The 14,115-nt window shown below is 37.5% G+C and overlaps 1 protein-coding gene across 1 annotated transcript in view; it reads left to right on the plus strand.

Annotated features, from left to right (window-relative positions):
* LOC105425678 (netrin-1) overlaps positions 1 to 14,115 on the plus strand; it is a 192,782-nt gene that overhangs the window by 150,876 nt on the left and 27,791 nt on the right. The window lies entirely within an intron of this gene.

Below are 14,115 nucleotides of genomic sequence, written 5' to 3' on the forward strand. Positions count from 1 at the left end.
TTTCGTTTCTACGAAATACTTCATGAAAGAAGTTGTTTTGTAGTAACGAAGAGAGGTAGTGGTGGTGGGGGAGAGAGCTTTTTGTTTATTTAGCGGCTCGCTACGCAAGTTCGCCGTTCATTCACAGAGTGAAACTCGAGGCGTGAAGTAGCGATCATGTATGTATGGACATACAGATGTACGTATATCGCCATATAAAAATCATTTGATATATATATATATATATATATATATATATATATGTGTGTATGTATCTGAAAGTAATGAGCAACTTACGTTCAAATCAGCGAAAAATTTAAAATTTAAATCTAGTTATTAAAAATTCTTATCATTAAAAAAATCAAAACAAGCACTAAAGCCATCCATCGATTTCGTTTCTACGAAATACTTCATATGAAAGAAGTTGTTTTGTAGTAACGAAGAGAGGTAGTGGTGGTGAGGGACGGAGCTTTTTGTTTATTTAGCGGCTCGCTACGCAGGTTCGCCGTTCATTCACAGAGTGAAACTCGAGGCGTGAAGTAGCGATCATGTATGTATGGACATACAGATGTACGTATATCGCCATATAAAAATCATTTGATATATATATATATATATATATATATATATATATGTGTGTATGTATCTAAAAGTAATGAGCAACTTACATTCAAATCAGCGAAAAATTTAAAATTTAAATCTAGTTATTAAAAATTCTTATCATTAAAAAAATCAAAACAAACACTAAAGCCATCCACCGACCGATTTCGTTTCTACGAAATACTTCATATGAAAGAAGTTGTTTTGTAGTAACGAAGAGAGGTAGTGGTGATGGGGGAGGGAGTTTTTTTGTTTATTTAGCGGCTCGCTACGCAGGTTCGCCATTCATTCACAGAGTGAAACTCGAGGCGTGAAGTAGCGATCATGTATGTATGTACGTATATCGCCATATAAAAATCATTTGTGTATATATATATATATATATATATGTGTGTGTATATATCTGAAAGTAATGAGTAACTTACGTTCAAATCAGCGAAAAATTTAAAATTTAAATCTAGTTATTAAAAATTCTTATCATTAAAAAAATCAAAACAAACACTAAAGCCATCCACCAATTTCATTTCTACAAAATACTTCGTATGAAAGAAATTTCTAGGAAATACTTCGTATGAAAAAAGTTGTGTGTGTGTGTGTGTGTGTGTGTATATATATTCAATATATATATATATATATATATATATATATATATATATATATATATATATTGAATTTTAATTATATATCTTTGTACGACTACATTTTAATTACTTTCTTGTTATATAACTTGATTTTATTAATCATATTTTAATATTTATCAAGCGTAACAATTGTATATATCATAACAAATAATTTTAAGAAAAAAATTTTGTACCATGATTACAATTTGAAAATCATCATTTTTGGTTTCTTTGATATTATTTTTTTTCAAAATTATAACGTGATAAATTTTATTTAAATTTTGATAACGGATTCATGTTCAGAAAGAAAAAATACATTTAAAATGACTATTCACATTCATGATGAAAAAAAAACCAAATTCTGTCAGTGTATATTATATGCGAAAAGAGCTATTTTCAAATTGCTTTGTATGTATGTACATATGTGTTTCAAAACAAAAAATCATATTCATCAAAGTGCATTTTAAAACTAAAAATGCATTTTAAAACTAAAAGTTGATACTTTCACATGCTATTAGTGAAATTTAGTACAAGCCTAGGAGCTATAATGTCATGAAAATCTTCAAAATCGTCGTTTTTGCTTGTCTCTTTGATGCCATTTTTCAAAATTGTGATAGCCAAATTTAGACAATGGATTCGTGCTCAGCGGACAAAAATACGTCAGAAATGAACTGTTCGCATTCATGTTATAAAAAAAAAGGTCACATTTTGTCAGACAGTGTAATTAGTACACACGATCATGTTCACGAGTGTTCTGTTACGTGTGAGTACAACGAACAAATCTGCGAAGAGGAAAAGGAAAAGTTCTAGGGGACAACTGAGCAACGGCGGAAAAGTGAGGAAAAAAAGTGAGTAAATAATTGTTGATTTATTATTTCAATTGCAGAAACCAATGTATCTTTATTCAATCGAGTTTTAAACAAGCCGCGCAAGCTCGTGCAACTTGTCGATGCAAATCACGAACGCGGTCCGGGGATAAAAGAGTGATTATCTTGATAAATTATTCAGTCAAGATTACCATAAACACGCGCGGATTGGTTTACTTTATTTCTACGGTGCGGACAGGTGCGACATGTCTCTCTCTCTCTCTCTTCGCGATGCTTCGAACACTCGCCTGATAAATTTGGCCTTAATTATTTGGCTTATACCCGTGACGCCAATCCGTTACGCAGCTCTAATTTTAATTCGACGTATTCTTACGCAACTATAAATAGCCAGTCGGCACAATTGCTGGCACGACAAGAAAAAGGCGCTGCGATGCAAATTGCAAACCGATGATGAGATCGAAGGGGCGATTATGCTAATAGATTTATTCAGCCGAATTATCATAAATATGTTCATACATATTTCACCGTTTGCAAAATAGTCGGCGGCAAATGACTTTCTACGAAAATACGTAATCGATAATCAAAAAACAACAATCGATAACAAACTTGCAGTTAATCGTCCTCCTAGGCACGCCGCACGCGTGATTATGCGAAAGCTTTTTATTTTACATAATCCTGTCATGACCGTAAAACGAAGCGAATTCACATCCGTGTGAGTTACAAGTTGACGATGAAATTAAATAAATGATTATCCTTTGATACAAATCATCTTCCGGGAAGGGCGTCGTAAATGTGAGCGTAAAGCGTTTACTATTTCTATCCACGGCTAAATTGCCAGCGTCACGTTTTAAAACGCAATCATTACACTAGCGGATCTACGTTGTAATATTAACGTTGTTACAGGAAAGCATAAAATATATTACCGCAGTAAAAGAATATAACGATAGATTTTTAATATTTCTCATATGCAAAATATACTTCGAATTGATGTTAGTCTATAATTTCGAATTGATGTTAGTCGACACTCCATTTTATTATATCCATTTGCAAAACATAACTCTGTGAAAATAATTTTATACGATTTCCCTGAAAAAAAAAAAAACTCGATTGTACCTAAAACGTACATCGTAATCTGGCAAATCGAGAGTGCTTTCCTTCGTCCCGACGTTCATGATCCATCATCGATATTCACTGGTACTCACGGGAACAAAGGAGGGTACGTGAGCAAAAGCGGGGCCAAAAAAATCACGTTTCCTCGTCGACGAAGTGCGCGTTCTCGTTGTTGTGAGCGCGATTCCACCCTTAACGGAAGCCGCACTCTTGGGCGCTCGCGACGCATTCAAGTGCTCCGAGAGTTTTCTTTCTTCGCTTGTGGTCCGACTGTATAGGAAGTCCCAGAGGCGGCGGATCAACAATCCTACATACATCCGAGGGCAAATCCAAGATGACCGAATATGCAGCGTTCAATTCGTTGTAATCCGAAAATCCGAGTTCGAGTGAAGCGAACAACAGACTTGACTTCTTTATCTCGATTAACCTAATTAATACCTACATCTGTTAGAATAAAAACTTAATATGGTTTTATATCAAACTTATTATTTTTCTTAGACTAAAGATTAAAGATCAAAGTAAGAATATAACGTAAGTTTTAACTTGAATTGAATTTCTCTCCGTTTGTTTCATTCATGTTAAACCGCGCGCGCGCGCGCAAATAAGAGTAAAATTATAGGTTTTATCATGAAAATTAATTCTTTTGAATTCTGATGCCTCTCAGATACAAAGCTTTGGACTTTGTAGCGAGTGTCAGGAATGAGATTTCGTGACGCGTTTCCTAATTTGATAATATCGGGTATTATACATTGGCGAATCCAGTGGGGAGAGGCTGGTCTGTTATTAAATTAACCTTCGTCAAGACCTGTTATTAAATTAAACTCCCGGCGATCGCATACGTGTACCGCGGTTGATTGTAGATAATTTTATGTTCAATTTGAGCAGACCTTAAGCAACCTTTGTTTCCTTGTGCGCTTCAAAATGCACACTTTGCACATCCCGAGCACACTTGTGCTCTCATTGTAGAAGGTATTCAATCATATTTCTTAATGATATCGCATGATGAATTGCGTTTGTTCTAATTCGGCCTATAAGATATATTTTATGATGGATCTTTCTCCGGTGGCTTCTCTCTCTTTCTCTCTCTCTCTCTCTCTCTCTCTCTCTGAGATAAATTGCTTCACTAGTTTCGCGATAAAACCGACCCTGGTAGGAAATAAACGTCAGACCATTAAAGCGAGTCCATGCGAATGTATATCTGCGGCAAAATAATAATAACTCGAGGGCGAACCCTCCTTTCGGGCCTCCCTTGTGCAGAGGGAGGAAAGTACGAGGTGGATACGGGCACAAGGGATGTGGGAGGACGCACGACTTCAAAAAGGGAAAGGGAAGGAAAGAGGGTGAGTCGTCGTCGTCGCCAAGTACGTAGTTTAACGCGTGTTCATCTACGTATGTATAATACGTAACGCGTGTGTTTACGTGTTTCCGTGGCTTTTTTCCGCGTGCGTACAGTAAGTTTTTTATCGACGACGACGCCGATGGACGAGCGTCGACGCTTCGGAGAAAAAAAAAAAAAAAGGTACGGCGTGAGTGCTGTAAAGGGGGTTACGGGTGGATAGTAATGACGGCAATTAAGACCGTCCGTGAAACCAGTCTGGTTTTATTTCTGCGAGTTATCGTAGCGAAGCGAGGAAAGCGTTCGCCCCGCGCTTCAAGCCGCGCGCGGACAAAGTCGTTCTCTCGTTCACTTTGCTTGCAATGTAAATTCCGTGGCCGTGTAATGACTGTCGAAGTATGCGCTTCGTCGATCACCGCGAGGTGATACGTCGAGTCGGAGCGCGACGTTGTAACTTTTTACATCTCAACGTACATTTGCGTCCCGATCTACCGGTTGATCTACATATATAATCGTGTTTACATCCCGTAGCTTTATTTAAGCACGGAGTTAAGTAGAGTCTCGCCTCATTATTCACTGGATGCTGCGCGAATTTTCTTTACAAGTAATTTCGCTGAATATCGTTCCTACCGATGTTTCTCTCGGTGCGTTTGATTTATCGATTAACGTGATTTGTATTTGTGAAGCAAAAAGGATCTCGAAGTCAGTGGATTTATAGAACTCGTTAATTCGAGTAATAAGTATTTCGATTAATTATAATCGCTCCTTGGCTCTTTATAATCGTCGCGTATCTTGATATTTCCTGATGGAGCGATGTAAGTAATAATACACTACCGTGGCTTACATTACGATCGTTTCTTTGGCTCGGATTGTCCTTTCACTCGAATTAAAGGACTTACAACGAACAAAAAGATGGCAAACGGTATCGTTATGTTGATATCGACGCAATAATTTTCGAGCAATATATTATGATAATCTTAAATAGTGGTGCGAATAAATCGATTTGCAAGATATAAGTGTAACCGGCAGAATTATGCAAATTGAAGCGAAAATTCAATACAATCACCATTAATAACGAAGTAACATTTGCAAAAGTAATATATAGACTTAAGGGGTATAATTTACTAATCTAATCTATTTAAGTAAAAAAGGTATGAAAAAAGACTACGAAAAATTCATCTGTTGAAGGAATATAAAAAACAAAGATATAAAAATCTGAAAATGTTCATAGTAATTTAATTGATAATTTAAACATTTTCTATCTCTATTATTTATTATTTATATCTTTTTCTATATGTGATTATTTTATTATTTTATTATTTAAACTGATTATTTTATATTTTATTATTTTAACTGTACATTTATAGCTTATATCTAAAGTTCTAATTTTAAAATATGTGGCGTGGTTAGAGAGAATACAATATATAAAAATATGAAATATTTAAACATTTGAGTCTGTAAATTGTTCGAATCATGGAAATAGTATGTATTATTGAAATATATGCTTGAATGTACAACTCGTATAATAATCCATTATCACAGAATTTACTGTGATAGACAAATATTTGCAATGTTCCATTCTGTTAATACTCAGAATACATGATAATATGTAATAATAGTTCGATATTTGAAGTTACATCTGAATGTTAAACTTATTAAATTATTTTAATATGCCTTTATTTAATTTAATTATTTTTGTTTTATTTTTTTACATATTATACATATATTTTTGCATAATTTAAAATATAAAATTTAAAATATCCAGTTTATAAACAAAGAAATAATATTGAAAAAATATTGAAATTGAATAAATATTGAAAAAATTTTTTCCAATATCCAAAATGCATTTTAAACAAGTTCATTAATTCTTGACAAACGAGATTATTTTAAAAAAATTTCTTAATATTAAATATTCTACATTTAATCTCCTAGTTTTTTAATTTGTTAGTATTAGAATCTAACGTCACGAGCAGTATCTTTTCTATTACTTTTCTATTATTTTCGAAATCGTTTATAATTGTTGTTGTGAATTGTCAGTGTAAAAATAAAAGGTTCTTTTTTTACGAATATACGAAAAACAATTACGTGAGATACCTATAACAATATTTTTTAGAAAATAGCAGAGAAAAGAGAGAGGGAGAGAGAGAGAGAGAGAGAGAGAGAGATGCGGGAAAAGAGAGTAGTAAGCATAGCGATTTACTGTCCTTGAAGTTACGTATAAAATTTCTAAACTATGCTTGGAGAACGCTGTCACGAAGCGTATTATGCCCTGAATTTAGGGTTTTAATGGCGTGGCGTGTCGCGTTCAAGTATACTTCGACGACTGTACTATCGTGTAAACGTGTTGCGTGCGCGTATGCGCTCGGATAAATGCTCACCGAGGGTCTTTCCGTTTCGGGAAACATACCCCGACTGTTTGCACACTACATCGGTTCGTTCTCTTTCCCGTTTTCTTCCTTTTCCACCGTGGACGCACGTTAAAGCGGCACATTTATCGCGCGTATTTACGGGCGCATATTTACGAATATTCGCGCGCGCGAAATATACAGTCGAACATGGCGCGCGTTTAATTTAATTATATAATATTGCAATGAGATTCCTCGAGCGAGTTTTCTAGCACCTGCTTTGCCATCGCAGACTTTCCTTGGATAGAATCAACTTATCCGATATCACAAAATCACCTTGCGCAAATTTTTCGCTCGTGCAACATACATGCGAAAATAAAGTTGGCTTAATGTAATGCAACGGACGTTTTTTATTTCAAAAAAACGAAATGTAAGGAAGACCTGTGTGCTGTGAATATAAGGAAAATGGTGCTTCTCGATTTCTCCCCCGGCAATTTCGCCGTTGTCTTTTCGATCGCAATAAGGACACATGTCTCACATTTCTTATAATGTGAATAATAATACAATGCACCGGCGACTATTGTATTGTTGGCTACGTGAAAGGAATAACTTTCGCAGGAAATGACCTTTCCACTCGTTGGGATGAGAGACCGAGAACGGGCGGGCGATCGATCTGTTTTTCGCGGACTGTTAAAGCCGAACTAGGGTTCGGTCGTCGCGACGTCGACGATAAAAGCCACGCCAAGACGCGGAGGAATGACCGATCGCGCTACCGATACGTCCGAACGAGACGGAAGAAATCCCGCGAAATTTTACGGCGGATAGACTCGACGGAGGAACGTTACGTTAAGCTCGAGAAATTGCCCTTGGCAGGCTATAAAATGTAGTATTAGATTAACGAGCAGAGGATATTCGAAGAAAACTAAACGAAGGAAGAGCGCAGGAATATTACTTTTAATTAAAAGGTACATGCTCTCGAAAAAATTTCGTTTCTTTTTATTAGCTGTAGCCCTTTACACGCAGTTCAGAGTGATTTTTTTTTTTTTATCTTCAAACGTACGGAAATGATTAACAAATTGTCAATTATTTTAGTAACGTCGTTCGAAAAGAAAAAAATTTCTGAACGAATAATTAGACACGTCATGAAATCAAAACGAATTCAATCGTGTCCACGAGTTCGTAAAAAGTCTCTGCCGTTCCAACATTCGGGACAGTGACTTCATTCGTACTACGGAACTACAGCGTTTAGACTTAATCGCTTAAAGTAAGTGTCAGAAGAATCTTCACCGGGCCATGTAACGCCACACTCGAGATCGAGGAGTCTGGCGAAAATGTTCGGGCGACGGATCTCATCGACGGATATGAGACAGTCTTCTATATGCGGCCAATCACCTAATTACGTATACCGGGGGTATACGTCGTGATGCGCGCATACGCATCGCCCGCGGCTCGCCGCGATGTAAATTTCACGCGAAAAAAAGCGTTGCTCGTAGCTCGCGCGTCTGAAACTGGAGAATCGCCTAGGGCGTTTTATTCCGGTCGAGCGAATCGGCTAGTCGACATTATTCAAAAATCCCCGTAGCCTGCTCTTACGCTTCCTTACCCTCAATTAGCAACGCGATACTCGAACGCGAAGCTTTATAGGAGCGATTTACGAGTAACGAGGGAACTTTGGAGACTTATTACCGATACGCGCGTCGCGCGATTTTTCCCGAATATTAAATTATCCGCTCGCCGCGGCCTTGAAACTTTAAACCAGAGAATGCCACATTAAAATTTAATGGACTCACTTTTTTTAAAAAAACGCACTGGAAGTTTTATTTTTGGCGAAAATATTTGCTAAAAAAAAAAAAAAGAAAAAAACGGTATACTTAAAACGCTTTAATAATGATTTGTCAAATTACTCGAGATAGTAAATTAAAGTTATTTAAACTCTACTGTAATATTTGAGATTAAATATCGAAAAGTTTAAACAACGCTTCATAATTATATTAGAATATATATTAAAAATGAAAAATGAATGTGCTCTAACTATATTTCATAAATGTTTGCCCATGAAAAAATTCATGTTCGAGAGAATATCGTGAGAAAAAAACATGTGTAAAATAGTTATTTTTAATACAATAACTGTACATTAACATTATCCACATTCTGCGTGATTTTCCATCGAAGTAGAATAATATTAATCGACCATTAATAAAATCGATCGTCAATCTTTGACCCTTACAAGATTAATTTGTTGATATAAGCATAGAAACTTGTGTATCTAAAACAGTTATACGTTCCATCAATCTAGCTTTAACTCCAAATCACGTTTATAATTGTATTAAACTCAGTCAGTTATATTACTTTGTTATAATCCTTCAGTATTCCCCTGAGGATTTAAATCCCCCAGGACGGGAAAAATCTCCGCCTATCCGTCCGTCTAGCCATATGTAGATTTCCGCATATTAAATGCATCTCGTAATCTTCACGCTGACTGCATTCAAGAGTTAACTAACATCATTCGGTGTATTCGAACGGCTCACGATGTTGCATTCCCGAAGGCAGCACATCTCTCTCTCTCTTTCTCTGTCTCTCTCTCTCTCTCTCTCTCTCTCTCTCTCTCTCTCTCTCTCTCTCTCTCTCTCTCTCTCTCTCTCTTCTTTCTCTCTCGTTTACCCGTTAAAGCCGCTTCGAGGTGTACCGGTATACATCAACGCGGGTTCTTTGAGAAAAATTGATATCGTCCGATAAAGGTTTTTACCGCTCTCTAGCTTTCCTCCTCCCCCCCCCGCCCCTCCCCGCATCCCGGCAAACCGTTCGAATCTTTCTTTTTCGTTCGCATTTCATAGCCGGCCGTTCAATCTCGCGCCAAGGATCAATGGAGATTTTTCTCAGATAATTGAAATTTTGCGCCCGCATAGCTAATCCCGCTGATACGGGCGGTTGAAAGGACACAAACGATGGGGGAGGAGGGGGGGAGAGAGGTATGAAATGACGAAAAGCGTGAAATAGAAACGCGCATCTCTCTCTCTCTTAATCCGTGAAATACATTCGTATCCAAATACTTCGTTAGCTTTAAAAATATCTAAAAAAAAAAAAAAAAAAAAAAAGAACTCTATCTTTTGATTTCAGCAAAAATCTAATAAAAGATGAAGCGACAACACGCCAGAGTGTCTATCTTTTACGATTTCTCCTTTATAAACTTGTAGTTCCTTTTACACAGAAATATTTACCGACGTATCTAAAAATATCTCAGATATGCGTGTTTTAACTGAAAATATCCAAGAGATATTCGTCAGAGAGTTTGTTGTACGTCGCGGGACAAATACTATCCATTAGCCGGCAAAGTATCAGCAGCGACAGGTCGAGCTGCAGGAATAACGAGCTTTACCAGTTCGCGCGTTTAAGTTGCCGTGGCGAGTAATCGCCGGTGTCAAAATTAACTGCCGTTTACGTTCGATTTGCTCGCGTTTCCTCGGCCGACGCAACGACCGCTGACGCCGAGCCGCGAACGCGCGCGACAGTACAAATCGCTGGGATCGATAACCACCGGGCTCCGTTTGATTAATGTTCGCTCGGCGAACGACACGGTTTAACGACACTTATTCGCGAGCAACGCCAACGACGCTGAGATTCTCAATCACTGTAAAAGCCTAATTATCCCGCTGACACTTTGCTCGCTATCACTTGCTCGCTCTCAGTTACGCTCCTTCTATACAGGGTGTTCCATCATTGCTCATTTCCTCCCGGACTCCTTGACTTTTTTTTATGATAAATGGGAGCGTTTAATCTAAAAATGAAATAACCTCCCAATCTGGAAGATTTATTTCAAGTATCATCTCGTAGCTTACGCTAAAGCGGACCTTACGAATTGCGGACTTATGTTATTCCCGGACTGAATTCTTCAGTCAGTTTCCTCCATTTTAGTTAATTCGGCGAGCTGGTTAAGATCTCTGCAAGAAATATAGAGATCCGAAAAAGTTTTCCGATATCTTAAATAATTTTCGAAGATATTGACGAAATTCAATTTCGTAACTCATTCTCGCTCGCATAAAGAACTCGTGGATATTGAAAGTTTGAAAGTGTGTGCGTGTCTCTATCTCGACCAAAACTTCGATTTTTGCCACAAATGGAAAATTTATGTCCTTGCTCGGCACTTTCCTTTTTGCCGATCTCCGCATAATCAAATATATGAAGATTGTACTCAGAAATCCATCGACGGCTTAATATAATATCCGTTACCGTTGCAGCCTCTAAAAGGCCTTTGCCCGCGTCCTCGAGATCCTTTGAAAATTTCTGCAGCAGCCGGTAGTGTCTACATGCACGCGCAAACACGTGGCAAACCTACAATAATAATTATCGTCATTATTACCGCGCTGGCTTACCAGTCGAGCGCCCTGAACCAAAGTTAATTACCAGCCGCCGTGGCGGCTAATTTAAATCAAGACTAATTGACCCGTCCCCCGAGCCCCATCCCCGTCGTCATTACTGCGTTCACGCTCTGCCCCCTCGCATTACGAAAGTTTCGCCGAAGTTATATTATATATGGCGAGAGCTCTTGGACCAGCCTCTTCCCCCTCCTCTCTCTTTCTCTCTCTCTCTTTCTCTCTTTCTGTCTCTCTCGTGGACTTTTGCAAGAGTCACAGGAGACCGACAATGAATTTCGAGTTCACTCTGGGTCCATTTCTGTAAACGGACTCAGACATTCCTGTTACTCCATAACAGGTCTCACACGCGATGAGCAGAATGTGAAAGAGGATTTTAGTAATATTTCGCAAATTGCCTTTTTCAGCTATGTTATAATTACTAAAATATTTTATATGAAAAATCATGTAACTTGAAGATATATATTATACATAAATAAATATAACAAATGTATTTATATTACTTTACTTTGTAAAGAATTTGATAATTATTATCGTAAACAAAGTGGTCTCTTTATGTAAAGAGCAGGAAAATTCGTGTTTGAAGAATCCTTGGGAATCCTCAGAGAGAATACTTACAAGTATTCTATATTTAATGATTTCACTATAACAATTATAATATTATATTGGAACATGATAACAAAAAAATAGTGCATATTGAAAATAAATTTTAGCCAGTGACTACTTTAAAGATCATAACTTTTAAGTATTAAAATATCCCATGAAATGTATATCTAAATTATTAATTAATATTTCATGATTTAAGTGTAAATAATAATATAATAAAGACTAATGATTAGATGTAAAGTAATTTTAAATAGAGTATTTATTGAATAAAGCTTATCATTAGAATATTTCAAATTACTAGTAGACAAAAAAATTATCCAATCTATTTATTCATATTTATCGTATTTAAAAGTGATATGATTTATGGCAATTTATTGAATCAAGTTGAGTCATTATAATAATTTCAAAGAATCACCACATGAAGAAAGCAAAGGGGGATCACGATCAATTTACAGCTATAACTAGTCCATGGAGATCGCTCCGAGGTAAACTAGCATAGTTGCAGAAAGTAAGTCATTCGTGTTCTCGCAGAGTTTAGTCAGCCCGGTATAAGTAAATAGCGAACAATTTCGTGTAAACGCAATTTGTCCCGTATATTTGTCCCCGTAGTTAGGTAGAGAACATTTAGGCATGTTTTTGGTAGCCCACGGGACTATTTCTAGTCGCATGAACTTCCTCACGCGTGAAATTAGGTTAGATAACGATTTATATAGTATTTCAACACTTCCATTTCGCTAACGATAACTTCTTGCTAACTAAACTTCCTTTAAGCATTCAAAATCAAAAACATTATATCTTGTCGATATTATGATAAAATTTGAAACTTGAAGATAATTGTTACATAATACTTATATATATATAAAACAGAGCAACAAGCTCAGAGTTAAATTTCAGATTGTTTGTTAAAAAAAAAAAAATTACAATTTTATAACAATCTTTAACGAAGCACTAAGTAACGTTAAAGAAAAATAACAATTTCGGTCGGGGGATGTAGATAACGAAAAATACGTGTATCTTACGGGGCACATATTGCCAAGTTGCGGGGTTAAGAATGCAGGAAATGCGCGAGCGCTTTTCGGAATGTTTGCAAAATTGTACCGAGCGTTGTGGTTGACGGTCGTCGTCCGGCAATGTTAGCACCATTGTATGTAACGGTTCCGCGCGTGCGTCTCGCCACATAAATTCCAGGCTTAAACCAACCGGGCGCTTAATCGCGTCCGTTTTAATTTCGAGGCGATTTGTGTCTCGCGCTTAAGAGAGCGCGCGCTCGCCCACCCCCGCAGGGGGTGGCCGCCCGTCTCAAGGGCGGCCGCGCGAAAAACTGTAGATTCTCCTCTGTCGCTGTCCACGGCTGGCGGGCACCCACGCGCCCATTAAGGTCTCGTACGATCGCTATAAGGTGCTTAAGGTGCCTCTAGTCTAGAGGCGCACACGGCGTGTCGACCCTTTTATAATTAAGACGTTATTTTACGAGTGTGCACAGGCGCGCCACGCGTGTCCCTGCCTCGTCCCGAGACGAGACGAGACGAGAGGGACAAAAGAGGGCACGTGACAGGTAAATGGGGGCGTGCATTTTGCGCGACGCATAATTAATTAAATCGTTTCACGTGCGACGTCGGAACACCGGACGAGAATAGAATAAAACGTGAACAGCGGTTTTGTGTGTGTGTGTGTGTGTGTGTGTGTGTGTGTGTATGCGCGCGCGCGTATTCCGAGTATTCTTTCCCGCGGGGATATAGAGCGGAAAGGATTTTTATTTAAACGTTCATACAGATCAATCCACGTGTAAATACAATGGAAAATAATTGCATAGAGCTGTACACGTATAAATAGAATTACTTATTGTAAGAAGAGAACGAGTTATTTTATAAATGGCTTTACGACTTCTTCTAATTGCTGATCTGACAAATTTTTAATATTCAGCGGTCTTTATGTCAAATCCCACGGGAGTGAGACTGTAACTGACTTAAAAGTCTACTTAGAGCCCGTGATGAATAGTGTACTAGTAGTTAAGACGCATCTAAAATGCCACATGCACTCATAATCTTCCCAACTACCGGAAGCATTAACCTTCTTGTGTTGAGGACAAGCCCTCTTCCCTGGAGAATGAAGCCCTAAAGAGAATAAATCGGGCTTCACAAAGTACACATGGAGTAGATTTGTAAAACATAATAAATCTTAATTAACGGTTCACGTTGAAGCAAAACATTTACAGACATAGTTATGGGAGTGGTTAAAATAGCGCGGTACATAATAAAAAGTTCCTATATTATTCACGCCTTTCTTCCTCGATATCGACATCGATGCTTTCTAACGGAATAA

Source organism: Pogonomyrmex barbatus, unplaced genomic scaffold, assembly GCF_055798465.1.
Source record: "Pogonomyrmex barbatus isolate J1 unplaced genomic scaffold, ASM5579846v1 scaffold2, whole genome shotgun sequence".
Taxonomy (NCBI): domain Eukaryota; kingdom Metazoa; phylum Arthropoda; class Insecta; order Hymenoptera; family Formicidae; genus Pogonomyrmex; species Pogonomyrmex barbatus.